The sequence below is a fragment of the Anomaloglossus baeobatrachus genome, chromosome 3 (genome assembly GCF_048569485.1).
Source record: "Anomaloglossus baeobatrachus isolate aAnoBae1 chromosome 3, aAnoBae1.hap1, whole genome shotgun sequence".
Lineage (NCBI taxonomy): Eukaryota > Metazoa > Chordata > Amphibia > Anura > Aromobatidae > Anomaloglossus > Anomaloglossus baeobatrachus.
The window spans coordinates 591,737,231-591,748,452 of record NC_134355.1 but is presented as its reverse complement, the minus strand read 5'-3'; the positions used below and the strand labels follow the sequence as shown (position 1 = coordinate 591,748,452).

Below are 11,222 nucleotides of genomic sequence, written 5' to 3'. Positions count from 1 at the left end.
TGTGTGAGAAAATGAATCACATTGTGATAGAGCTGCTAAAAACTCTGCCCTTGGAGGAGCGGAACAGATGGCCAGAGAAGTTACCAGATCTAGTTGACATGTATAACAACATTCCAGTAAACTCAACAAATTGCACCCCTGCATACCTTATGAGAGGAAGACCAGGAAAGTTGCCGGTGGATTTGGAGATGGACATAATAGTTCCTGGAGAAAATACCTCAGATGCAGATTGGGAAGTAAAAAGAAAGGAGCAATATCAAAAAACACAGGAATGTGTCAAGAGAAGCCTGGAAAAAAAAAAAAAAAACAAGAAGCAAACTTTAACAAAAGTGCTCAAGGAACACCCTTACTACCAGGTGAATTAGTCTTAAAGAGAAAAAGACGACTGCATAAGTTAGATGATTAATGGGAGGCAGAACCCTACACTGTACAACCATCAAACTTCAACAATCAGAAAACCTGTTTGATTAGTAAAGACAAAGGTGAAATAAGAACATGGTGTCCAGGGATCATTTGAAGAAATACCCTCAACAGCTGCAACCAGTAGAGAGAGTTCCTATTCAGAGAAAAGAAGAGAAAGAAAGAACAGTCAAGACAATTTTAGGAGAACTTCCTGCAGATTGGCCGCAAGTAGATGGCGTATACTTGATACCGATGGTGACTTTTCCACAACCTAGTGAAACGCCCATAGCAGAAGACCCACCCGTTGTAATGGAATCAGAGATTTCTGCAGTCGGTGTACCTGCCATTTCCACTAGGAGAGTAAGTAGACCCTCAAGTATACTAATTTTACGCATGTCAACACGTATTAACTTTGGCTGTCCACCGCTTAGATACAGAGAATAAAATATAGAAAGTGGAATATGTAAATAGTTGAATAGGTAGATAGTATTCATATATAAAAGGGGTAAAGGAAGTTTGCATAATGCTGTATAGGGGCCAGGAAGGTGACTCCAGGGCCAAGAGGCCTACAGTGAGCATGACTGATATGGAACCTCACCACAATTAGAACTCTTAAACTAAAGCACTCGTAACTGTTGATATATTTTTTTTTGTGTTGATACACTTTAAGCGAAGACCGAGCCACAGGACTGGGTGTGGCAAAAGTTTCTTTAACATCTTACGGCCAATGGACTAATGCTGTATGAGCTGGTGACCTATCTTATTCAATTTTTGTAGTTTTTATTTTTAAGACTCTTTTAAAAAAAAAAAAAAAAAGTAGAGTAAATATTACCAACATGTTATGGTTAAATTATAAGAAAATGTTTAGCTTAACCTATACCTTGAAGAAAAAACAAAAAGCCAGCACCAAATGTGCACTACAGCACTAAACATTCCAAACTGTACTTATAAAAAAATTTTTTGAGATTTTTGGCAAAAAATTGCAATTTCTTGAGCTGCTTCGCCACGTCACGGCAAATCTCATTTGAAGCAGTCCTACACTAAAATATTTTTATAAAATGTGCCATACGGCCTCACATATGAATAGTAGAACTGCTCTTAGCAGTTTATAATTTATTTTTATTATTATTTATTATTTATTATTTATTTATTATTATTTTATCTTTATAATGCAGTTTGGAATATTTGATGCCTTAGTGCACATTGGTGCTGGCTCTTTGTTTGTTTCTTTGTTGAATTGGTCGGTGGTTGACCTCCACCTTGCTATGCACCCCAATTTGGGATGTATTCCATCTGTATAGATTTTGGCGTTTGGTGACTGTTCACATTGGGTCATCAGGCTTTGTCCACAGGCTATATATATACTTCATGCAGCATTTGCTTGGACCTGTCCCGCCCACAGCCATGACTCAGTCATGGGTACGGGACTGCAATAGACCAGGTGAGTGCTGCTGAGAGCAGTTCTGCTATTTATATGTGAGGCCGCATGGCACATTTTATAAAAATATTTTAGTGTAGGACTGCTTCAAATGAGATTTGCCGTGACGTGGCGAAGCAGCTCAAGAAATTGCAATTTTTTGCCAAAAATCTCAAAAAAAAAAAAAAAAAAAAAAAAAAAAATTTTTATAATGCAGTTTGGAATATTTGATGCCTTAGTGCACATTGGTGCTGGCTCTTTGTTTGTTTCTTTGTTGAATTGGTCGGTGGTTGACCTCCACCTTGCTATGCACCCCAATTTGGGATGTATTCCATCTGTATAGATTTTGGCGTTTGGTGACTGTTCACATTGGGTCATCAGGCTTTGTCCACAGGCTATATATATACTTCATGCAGCATTTGCTTGGACCTGTCCCGCCCACAGCCATGACTCAGTCATGGGTACGGGACTGCAATAGACCAGGTGAGTGCTGCTGAGAGCAGTTCTGCTATTTATATGTGAGGCCGCATGGCACATTTTATAAAAATATTTTAGTGTAGGACTGCTTCAAATGAGATTTGCCGTGACGTGGCGAAGCAGCTCAAGAAATTGCAATTTTTTGCCAAAAATCTCAAAAAAAAAAAAAAAAAAAAAAAAAAAAATTTTTATAATGCAGTTTGGAATATTTGATGCCTTAGTGCACATTGGTGCTGGCTCTTTGTTTGTTTCTTTGTTGAATTGGTCGGTGGTTGACCTCCACCTTGCTATGCACCCCAATTTGGGATGTATTCCATCTGTATAGATTTTGGCGTTTGGTGACTGTTCACATTGGGTCATCAGGCTTTGTCCACAGGCTATATATATACTTCATGCAGCATTTGCTTGGACCTGTCCCGCCCACAGCCATGACTCAGTCATGGGTACGGGACTGCAATAGACCAGGTGAGTGCTGCTGAGAGCAGTTCTGCTATTTATATGTGAGGCCGCATGGCACATTTTATAAAAATATTTTAGTGTAGGACTGCTTCAAATGAGATTTGCCGTGACGTGGCGAAGCAGCTCAAGAAATTGCAATTTTTTGCCAAAAATCTCAAAAAAAAAAAAAAAAAAAAAAAAAAAAATTTTTATAATGCAGTTTGGAATATTTGATGCCTTAGTGCACATTGGTGCTGGCTCTTTGTTTGTTTCTTTGTTGAATTGGTCGGTGGTTGACCTCCACCTTGCTATGCACCCCAATTTGGGATGTATTCCATCTGTATAGATTTTGGCGTTTGGTGACTGTTCACATTGGGTCATCAGGCTTTGTCCACAGGCTATATATATACTTCATGCAGCATTTGCTTGGACCTGTCCCGCCCACAGCCATGACTCAGTCATGGGTACGGGACTGCAATAGACCAGGTGAGTGCTGCTGAGAGCAGTTCTGCTATTTATATGTGAGGCCGCATGGCACATTTTATAAAAATATTTTAGTGTAGGACTGCTTCAAATGAGATTTGCCGTGACGTGGCGAAGCAGCTCAAGAAATTGCAATTTTTTGCCAAAAATCTCAAAAAAAAAAAAAAAAAAAAAAAAAAAAAAAATTTTTATAATGCAGTTTGGAATATTTGATGCCTTAGTGCACATTGGTGCTGGCTCTTTGTTTGTTTCTTTGTTGAATTGGTCGGTGGTTGACCTCCACCTTGCTATGCACCCCAATTTGGGATGTATTCCATCTGTATAGATTTTGGCGTTTGGTGACTGTTCACATTGGGTCATCAGGCTTTGTCCACAGGCTATATATATACTTCATGCAGCATTTGCTTGGACCTGTCCCGCCCACAGCCATGACTCAGTCATGGGTACGGGACTGCAATAGACCAGGTGAGTGCTGCTGAGAGCAGTTCTGCTATTTATATGTGAGGCCGCATGGCACATTTTATAAAAATATTTTAGTGTAGGACTGCTTCAAATGAGATTTGCCGTGACGTGGCGAAGCAGCTCAAGAAATTGCAATTTTTTGCCAAAAATCTCAAAAAAAAAAAAAAAAAAAAAATTTTTATAATGCAGTTTGGAATATTTGATGCCTTAGTGCACATTGGTGCTGGCTCTTTGTTTGTTTCTTTAACCTATACCTTGTTGTCACACTCAGGGACGAGTGTGATTCACTAAGGGGGTATGTAGCGCCCCTGTGGTTAGGTGCTACAGGGGACTACAGCACCTTAACATCAAGATGCAGTGCCCTTTGGTCACAGGTGAAAGAGAGAGGAAATGCAGAGTCTTATATTAGATTGAGTAACATTGACTCAGCAGCCCCTACCTTCATATTCCTGGGACTGTTTATATAGTAGGTCCATAGGGGGGGCGGAGCCTAGCTGAGCGTGAGACACGATGTGGTTCCCAGGATGACTGGGTGACAGTTAGGGAGTTAACAGTCAGTCAGTAAGGAGTGACAAGGAGAGATGAGAGTAAATTGATGACTGAAAGAAGGGCTAGAAATAACATAGGCCCGACGTCCTGAGCGAGGGTACCCCAAAAGAAAAGAAAGACACTGGAAAAGGGGTAACCCAGACAGAAAGTGGACGCTTAAAGGTCTGGCGAGAGTCGGCTGAAGAGTTCAGGTCGACACCGGTATAACGGGACCGAGGAGGTTTGTCAGGTTTATCCCCAAAACCATTGACCGTTAACCTGGCATCCTAAATAAGAGGAGTCCCGGTACCCATCAAGAGTCTGACTACTAACCCCAAGCCGAGTTCACGACGCTGTTGCGGGATAGATAAAGAAATCGTGCAGCATCAGACCCCTGGGAAAACCAGTGACGAGACTAACGAGTGGGTTAAAGAGGGAGTCACAGAGCCCTCAGAGCAGAGACCGAGAAAGAAACAAAGAAAGGTTACCTCAGAGAGAGACTCTGTCATCAAATCTCCTCCAAAACTTTTGACCATTGACCTTCTGGTAACCGAACTGTTGCTGCTGTGAACTGTGCAAAACAAACCAGATGCCAGTAAAAGGGACTTGTTTAAGCTGATGTGGACTCGGTGTGATGTCTCTTTGCTGTTCGACAGGACCCTGCGACGTCAGAGAAGAAGGCAGCCATCACCGCTCGGTCGCTTCCCTCCTGGTCAGCGACCCGCCACTCTGAGGTAAGAAATCTCCACCTGTGGGGAGCTGAGAGATCTTAAGCTGCCGTTACCATCACCTAAGAGGTCGGCCGCGGGCAGCGCTGGTATATCCCGCTTACCAGACACCACAGGTGGCGTCACATATATCCCCAAAATCATCCCTGAACCCCATTCCACAGCCGCAGTGTGAGCGCCCAGGGCACGAAGCCGGGACCGACCACCTATGATAACGCCATCGAGAGTAAAGTATCCGTAGTCCCGGCACCAGAGTACCCCTACCGAAAACCCTGATGGTCAACTCACATGCGTTATTGCGTATTTCCTCTTTTCCTGCGTGCTCGGTCCTCCTCCTACTCCTCCCTCAAAGGAGTGGAAAATCCACACCATTAAGTCTAGTTTGCTGAAAATTCCCCATGTTGCTGGGCAAATAGTCTGACTTAGTTCCAGAACCTAACGATTGTCTCACATTCCCATAGCCCATGCAGCATATCAGTTTTCTCTTTTTGACACTTAGGACACCACCTAAGTATGATAACTAACCTGGTATGTTGAAACCCATAATGGCCCTATGTAGAATTCTGAATTGAGTGTCTCTCCATCTCTCATTGGTAATATGTTTCCGCACTTGTACCCATCCTTTCAGTATATCTTCTACCACTTCTTCCCTTCCCAATTGTTTCCCCCACGCTGTTAAAGTCCGACTATCCTCCTGTGAAATAAGCACCCCCCTTAGCGATCGTTACATTTTAGAGACATTTACACTTGTTACATCACATTCCAGTAACTCATCAATCGAACTTCTATTCAGCTGTCTTCCAACCACAACAAGGTCTCCTAATATTCCATGTTTCAATAGTTCATATTGGATGATAATGTGAGCTATTAAGGTTGTACTTATCCAACACTTCCTGACCTGTCATCCACCTCCTGTCCTCCACATTCATAACATATATCATTCTCCTGACTCCCCTCTCTTTCCATCTAGTAAATAGCTTGTTTTCTCGTCCCAGGGGAAAATTTGGGAATGCCCAGGGGTTCAAGTACTTGGACACTTTCCATGAGAGCCCCAGTTTTTTCCTTACCGACTTCCATGTTGGCATGGTGTCTCGAAATATAATTGAGTTCCATATGTGCCCTTCAACCCTGGATAGTGGGGAGTGCAGAATGGACGTTAGATCCCACGGTGACTCATATTTAGTTTCCATCGCATGATCTGAGTGCCTACTCGTTCCTCTCACCCAATCAATTACATGCCTCATGATACATACAAGATTATACCCTTGGACATCTGGAAAGTTTAGACCTCCCTCCTCTGCTGACTTCATCAGCGTACGCAGCTTTATTCTGGGTTTCCTTCCCCTCCACACAAATTCTGTATACGCGGAGTTGAGCTTATTCACATCCTTTAGTTTTAGCAATAGCATTATGATCTGGAAGGGATACAGCAGCCTAGGAAAGCTCATAATTTTTATCAGGTAGCATCTTGCCAGTAATGGAAGTGGCAGACCTTTCCATCCCTTTAATTGAACTATAATTTTCATGATTAGCGGTCCATAGTTCAAGTTATAGATTGTTTCCACAGTTCTTCCCATATGCACTCCCAGGTATTTAATTGAAGATTGTGCTAGAGGAATTCCACATAGACAGCCATCCCTTACTTGCCCCCCTATTGTCCCATGATGCCCCTTTAGGAACATTATCTCGCACTTTTTTTTGTTCAGTTTGAAACCGGAGAATGAACCAAATTTTTCAATCAAGGCAAGAGTCTGTGGCAAATCTGCACCGGGGTCCCCCATATAAAGTATGATGTCATCAGCAAAAAGCGCTGTCTTTACTTCTGAACCCCTTATCTTGATTCCTTTAAAGCTATTTTGTCCCTGTAGTATTCTTGACAACGGCTCGATTGCCAGGTTGAATAAAAGAGGAGATAATGGACAACGTGTCTTGTTCCCTTCATCAAAGGGAACATGTCTGATAGAAAGCCCGGAGTGTGTACCCTAGCTCCCGAGTTGGCATAAAGGTTTCTAATGTAAAGTCTCATCTTGCCTACAATCCCTATGGCCTCCATTACCCTGTCTAACCACCTCCAATTTACATTGTCAAACGCTTTTTCTGCGTCAAGTGTAACTAGGGTAGGTCTAGCCCCTCCCTCAGTGAGACCCAGTCTAACCGCGTCTACCACTAGAATTGTCTTTCAGATATTGGGAACGGCATTTCTCCCCTTAATAAACCCCACCTGGTGGTTCGTAATGATCCTAGGTAAGATCTCGGCCAGTCTATTAGCCATGATCTTATACATAATTTTTAAATCCTGATTTATGAGTGATATAGGTCTATAACTAGAGGGATCATCCAGGTCCTTGGTTCCCTTGGGGAGTAATTTAATATATGCTATGTTGGAATTTTTGGGTATTTCCGCCCCTCCCAGGAAAGCATTAAAGACTGAGGTTAGATCCGGAGAGATCTGATCTTTCAGAGCCTTATAGAATTCACTGTTAAAACCGTCAGGTCCCGGTGCCTTGTTGGTGTTAAGCTCCCCAATTGTTCTCGTCACCTCCTCTACTGTGATATCTGCGTTTAAGGCACTCAAATCTTCCTCCGTCAAGCTAGGCATTTGGGCTTGTCTTAGCCACTCTGCCTCGTCAATCATGTCGATATTCCCTGACCCATATAGTTTTCTATAGTAATCTCCCAGCAATTTATTAATGTCCTTAGGATCCATAGTCACCTCTCCCCCCTTTGTTTTCAGTTTAGAGATCACTGTCATTTTTCTGCTGCCCCTTGCCAGATTGGCCATCATCCTCCCCGCCTTATTGCCAAACCTATGTAAGTCAACCTCCTTGTGCGACCAGAATAGTTGTTCCTTTTTTTTGGCCCATTCGTCAAATCCCTCTTTTGCCTCCAGCCATCTGCATTTTGTCATGGGAGATCTATTTGTCACATAATTTGTATATGCTACCCGTACTGCTTCACTATGTAAATTATAATTCTCATTGGTTTTCCGTTTGATCGTGGCTGCGTACCCCACCAGACGGCCCCTTAGGACCGCTTTTGCTGTTTCCCAAAATAACACTGGGGACTCTCTATGTTCCTTATTGTCCTCTGTGAATTCTCCCCAAAACTCTTGTAGCACCTTGTGGAAATTATCTTGCCTGAGAAGGAACGATGGGAATCTCCATATGATATCTGATCCTCTCCTGAATTTCTCTCTAATGCCCAATCTCACCGGACTATGATCAGAGATCACCATATTCTCTATCACACAATCTTGCGTTCCACTCAGTAAATCTTGCGAGATCCAGAACTGATCAATACGTGACCAGCTATAATGAGGGTGAGAGAAGTGTGTATACTCTCTGTCATGTGGGTGAGTTAGTCTCCAGATGTCTTTCAGTCCTACATCTTCTAATGTTACATCCCTATTGTCTAAACTCCTGCCCACATTAGCTGTCCCCTCGCCCCTTCTCCTATCTTCAGCTGAGTCTGGGACTGTGTTAAAATCGCCTCCTACTATAATGTTAGCCTACCCATCTGCTAATATGGTGGCCTTTATGCCATCATGGAATGTGATTTGTTGTGAATTTGGACCATAGACATTATAAATACTGAGTTTACCCGCTGGACTAACGATTGTTAAGTGCTGCCACCTTCCCTGGTCAAATTTTATTACACATATATACACATGACAATGATAAAACCATACATAAACATTAAAAAATGAAGTGTTACAGTGTTCAAAACACACACAGATGCAGAGGACAAAAATACAGGCTGAATCTCCGTTGCAATAAAGTAATTAATGTAACAAACAGGAAGGGCCTACATAGGTCTATTCCTCCTGCCAATACAGAGCAACAGATGTATGATTCAATCGACTTATGGCACGATATAATGGGTAATATTATCTTGCTATGTTAGACTGTGTGATCTGGACCACATGTGCCATAAGTCGATTGTACAAGGTATATTTGAATAATGATTGTGGATTCACATGTGTGGATCCATATTTTGTCCAGCCATTTGTCCAATTTGGACACTGGGTCATACACATGGTGATTGCATTCTTCACATTCCTTTCTTTTGACCAGACACTGTGATTATATTATTCTATGGGCAACATAGCAATCATTAACCTCTTATTTGCACTAAGCACTTTAACTATAGCATTTAGGTGACTCATACATCTGTTGCTCTGTATTGGCAGGAGGAATAGACCTATGTAGGCCCTTCCTGTTTATTACATTAATTACTTTATTGCAACGGAGATTCAGCCTGTATTTTTGTCCTCTGCATCTGTGTGTGTTTTGAACACTGAACACTTTATTTTTTAATGTTTATGTATGGTATTATCATTGTCATGTGTATATATGTGTAATAAAATTTGTATCATTGTAATGCGCAATTACTCCGGTGTTCTCTTTGTTTAAATACTGTAGTGGAGTTAGCATAGTACTTTTTGATTATGCAAATCTGGATAAATGCATTAATTAATCACCTTCCCTGGTCGTCTGCCTCATGTGCCACTACCTCATGGCTGAGTTGTTTATTTACTAGGATCATAGTGCCCGCTTTTCTACCTTGTGCCGCTGCCCCGTAAACGGTGCCCACCCAATGTTTCTTCATGCGGAAAAAGTCCTCCCCCCCCAAGTGGGTTTCCTGTAATAAGGCAATGTCTGTCTTTAGTCTTTTCAGATGTCTCAATATCATTGCTCGTTTGTTAGGTGATCTCAGCCCTTTAACATTCAACGTAGTTATTTGTATTATGTTTACCTGTGTATTCTGCTTTTACTACTCCCTCCCCTATGGGCCCCTGCATCAAGGAAGACGAGATGTTTGACACTAGAATCACAGTTGGTACCACAAAATCGACACTCCCTTTCCCCACCTTGCAAATATAACAAATACAACAAAAAGCATGTAACTGTAAAACATATTTTCCCTTCCGAGAAATCTACGGTGCTTTCCGCCACGTTGGTGAGCTCCCCTATTCCTAGCCAAAATATGTAGCTCCCTAATCACCCCCCATAAAATATATGTTCTATCCCCGGACTAACTTGAATAAGCCTTTGAAAATTATGCAAAAATTAACACAGTGTGTCAAAACCTCAGCAAGATTCTCCAGTCCTACTTATCTCTGACTCCAGGTAGCCATCAGTCCGCTTAGAACAAGCCCACTTCATTTGAATCTGGATGATGTTGCTGGACAAAGGAGAAAAAGTAAAAAGACCAAGGGGAGAGAAGATGGAGAAAGAAAGAAGAAGAAAAAGAGAAGAAAAAAAAAAAGAGGGGGGGAGAGGGCCCAGACTTTGGGATGTTTTCCTCTCTTTTCTCCTTTCCCCCTCCTCCTCTCACCTTCCCATCCCTCTCTCCTTAATGCATCCTACTCAATGCCTCTTCCTGTTTGAAAGAAAAAAAAAAAAAACAACAGGCCAAAATGGAAAAATAATGAGTGAGTTCCAATTCAGGTATCATGGTTTCTCTCCAAGGGTTGGTTCCTGTGTTCCGGGCGAGAATTATGTTGTTGACCCAGGCTTAGCCTCCTTTCCTCCCTGGTCTCAACTTGCTTTTGTCCCCCAAGACGTCCCACATCTCTTCCTGAGCTTGTGGGGGATCCTCTTCTATTATTCCCTTCTCCACTAGATCCTTTTTCTTGCCTTTCTGACCTAGTCTTGTCGAGCTCTGCCATGAGAATGTTTTCTGCTTCTTTGTAGTCCTTGTAGTATACAAACGAGCCATTGGGGTTTCTAACTTTCAGTGTAGCAGGGTATAATAGTGGCATTTTACTTTTTTGTTGTACAGAAATGAGCAAATTTTGCTGAATTCTTTTCTCCTTCTGGATACTTCGGCCGAGTAATCTCCAAAAATTAGCAGTCTGTTGCCTTGATATTGTAGTGGACGCTTTCGTTCTCTAAAGGCCCTCAATATTTCCTCCTTATGCTTATAATCGAGGTATTTGACTATCACCTGTCTGGCTCTTATCGAGGTATTCTTGCTTGAGTTTTGGCCCTCTCCCTTATTCGCCTCCTGGTATCTCAGTGGACCCACTCTGTGGGCTCTTTTAACTCTGAATTTCGGCTTTATGCCCAGGGCCTGCGGTAGCTCCAACTCGCATATATTATCCAACTGTCCAATCAACACCGACTCTGGTAACCCCACTATACGTAGGTTGTTGCGTCTCGATCTGTTTTCCAAATCTTCCGCCTTATCCTTCAAGTATTCATTAGATTTCGCTAGAGCTGTTATTTGTGCTTGCTTAGCCAGTATTGTCTCCTCGGAGTCAGATATTCTCTGCTCTGATTCTG

At 42.2% G+C, this 11,222-nt stretch overlaps 1 protein-coding gene across 1 annotated transcript in view; it reads left to right on the top strand.

The window, feature by feature from the left end:
- The first annotated feature begins 4,864 nt into the window (after positions 1-4,864).
- LOC142295626 (uncharacterized) overlaps positions 4,865-11,222 on the top strand; it is a 138,744-nt gene continuing 132,386 nt past the window's right edge. The window contains exon 1 of the mRNA XM_075338727.1: positions 4,865-4,941. The gene's annotated coding sequence lies outside the window, so the exon portion shown is untranslated. The remainder of the gene's footprint in view (positions 4,942-11,222) is intronic.